Below are 2814 nucleotides of genomic sequence, written 5' to 3'. Positions count from 1 at the left end.
TGTCCTTAATTGAACCCAAGTCCATAGATGAAGCTCTTCAGGACAAGGATTGGATTCTGGCCATGGAAGAAGAATTGAATCAATTCTCCAAGAACGATGTTTGGAGCTTAGTGAAGAAGCCTGAGAATGTCCATGTTATTGGAACGAAATGGGTATTCAGAAACAAGCTAAATGAGAAAGGAGATGTAGTCAGAAACAAGGCAAGGCTAGTTGCTCAAGGCTACAGCCAGCAGGAAGGAATAGACTACACTGAAACATTTGCTCCAGTAGCAAGACTGGAGGCAATCAGACTATTGATTTCTTTCTCAGTAAATCACAACATAGTTCTACATCAGATGGACGTAAAGAGTGCCTTCCTAAACGGTTATATCTCAGAGGAAGTCTATGTTCATCAACCCCCAGGTTTTGAAGATGAAAAGAAACCAGACCATGTGTTCAAATTGCAGAAATCACTCTACGGTCTGAAGCAAGCTCCCAGAGCATGGTATGAGAGACTTAGCTCATTCCTTCTGGAGAATGAGTTTGTAAGGGGTAAAGTAGATACAACTCTCTTTTGCAAGACTTATAAAGATGATATCTTAATTGTGCAAATTTATGTTGATGATATTATATTTGGTTCTGCTAATCAATCTCTATGCAAAGAATTTTCTGAGATGATGCAGGCTGAATTTGAGATGAGTATGATGGGAGAATTAAAGTACTTTCTGGGAATACAAGTTGATCAAACACCAGAAGGAACATATATCCATCAGAGCAAGTACACTAAAGAACTTCTGAAGAAGTTCAATATGCTGGAATCTACAGTGGCCAAGACTCCAATGCATCCAACATGCATTCTGGAAAAAGAAGATATAAGTGGTAAAGTATGTCAGAAGCTCTATCGTGGCATGATAGGTTCACTTCTGTACTTAACTGCATCTAGGCCAGACATATTATTTAGTGTTCATTTATGTGCTCGTTTCCAATCAGATCCAAGGGAAACCCACTTAACTGCTGTTAAGAGGATCCTAAGGTATCTGAAAGGCACCACTAACCTTGGCTTGATGTATAAGAAAACATCAGAGTATAAGCTTTCAGGTTATTGTGATGCTGATTATGCTGGAGATAGAACAGAGAGAAAAAGTACTTCTGGAAATTGTCAATTTCTGGGAAGCAATCTAGTCTCATGGGCAAGCAAGAGGCAATCAACCATTGCTCTATCAACTGCAGAGGCAGAATATATCTCAGCAGCAATATGCAGCACTCAGATGCTCTGGATGAAACATCAGCTGGAGGATTATCAGATCCTTGAGAGCAATATCCCAATCTATTGTGATAACACTGCTGCAATTTCGTTGAGCAAGAATCCTATCTTGCATTCAAGGGCAAAGCACATTGAGGTAAAGTATCACTTCATTAGAGATTATGTGCAGAAGGGCGTACTTCTTCTGAAGTTTGTTGATACTGACCATCAATGGGCAGATATCTTTACAAAGCCCTTAGCTGAAGATAGATTTAATTTTATTCTGAAAAATCTAAACATGGACTTTTGTCCAGAGTGAAGATAGATCAGAACCTCTGACTATGATACTTCTTGATCAGAAGATGTCTAGTCCAGAAGGTAACTCAATCAGAGTGTGTGTGCCCACTGGTACTGACTCTGAAGCTGAGACAACAACACGTGCGTCAGAATTTCTGATGCATAGTTCCTTGTGCCCGTGTGACAGTCTGTTGTGATTGCGTGTAGATATGCTTATCTCCTGTGTGTGATTGTGTATTTTACTGTTACTGTCTATCTTTAATTTTCAACCGTTGATCTTAAAGTGCTTTTTGAATCAACAACGGTTATTTGATAAAACCCACTATACACACACGTTCTCTCTCACTTCCGGTTTTCACTCTCGCACTCCCTGCTTTTCAAAACCGCCTCCTTCGTGATTTCTCTCTCGATCTCTCTTCATCCTTCAAACTTCATCTTCTACCTCAAACCTTCAACCTCTTCAAAATGGTGAGACAAACCAGAAGATCTACTGCAGATGCACCTCAGTTCCCTCACATGGTAGTCGGGTTGGCAACGGGTCAACGGGGCTCTGAGAACCCAGCACAAGAACAAGCTCAAGCTCAAGAGGAGATTGTTCCTATTGCAGAACGGGGCTGTGCCGTTCACTGTGTATTTCCTCCTGAGGAACTCCAAGTCCTTGCAGAATGGAGATTCAACCTCGACAACTTGGCTGCAAATGGGTTTGATCTCCGTCCTGAAGTCCAAGCTCAAGGTTGGGGAAACTACTTCAATCGACTTCGAGGACCGGTGTATGAGAAGCTGGTAAAGGAATTCTGAAGCACGCTGATTGTGATGACACTCAGGTGGTCTCTTACATACTGGGTAGGAAGATCATCATCACGGAGAAGTCATTCGTGAATCTGCTAGGTGCAGAAACTGCTCATGGGTATCGGTTCTCACTGACGGAATCGAAGCTGAAACCCAGAACCAAGGACATCGTCAACAAGGCCCTGTACACCACTTCAAACCGGGCAAGACGAGCTACAAAGTGATGGACCTTCAACCCAAACTCAGGGTCTGGCACAAGATCCTGCTCAACTGCATCAATCAACGACCAAAGGGCAGTTCTCCAGACTACATCAACTTCAATCAGAAGGCGATGCTGTTCTTCATTCAAGACAAGGAGAAGATCTGCCTTCCCTACTTCCTGTTCTCCTATTTGAAGGAATGCATCCGGAAGTCTCGCACCACCTCCTCCATCAAGTCAGCCATCAAATATATCCCTTTTGGGAGGCTGATCTCAGACTTTCTCATTGAAAGCAACTTGGTGCAGA

This window comes from Lotus japonicus, chromosome 5 (assembly GCF_012489685.1).
Source record: "Lotus japonicus ecotype B-129 chromosome 5, LjGifu_v1.2".
NCBI classification, from domain to species: domain Eukaryota; kingdom Viridiplantae; phylum Streptophyta; class Magnoliopsida; order Fabales; family Fabaceae; genus Lotus; species Lotus japonicus.
This window is presented reverse-complemented; position numbering follows the sequence as displayed.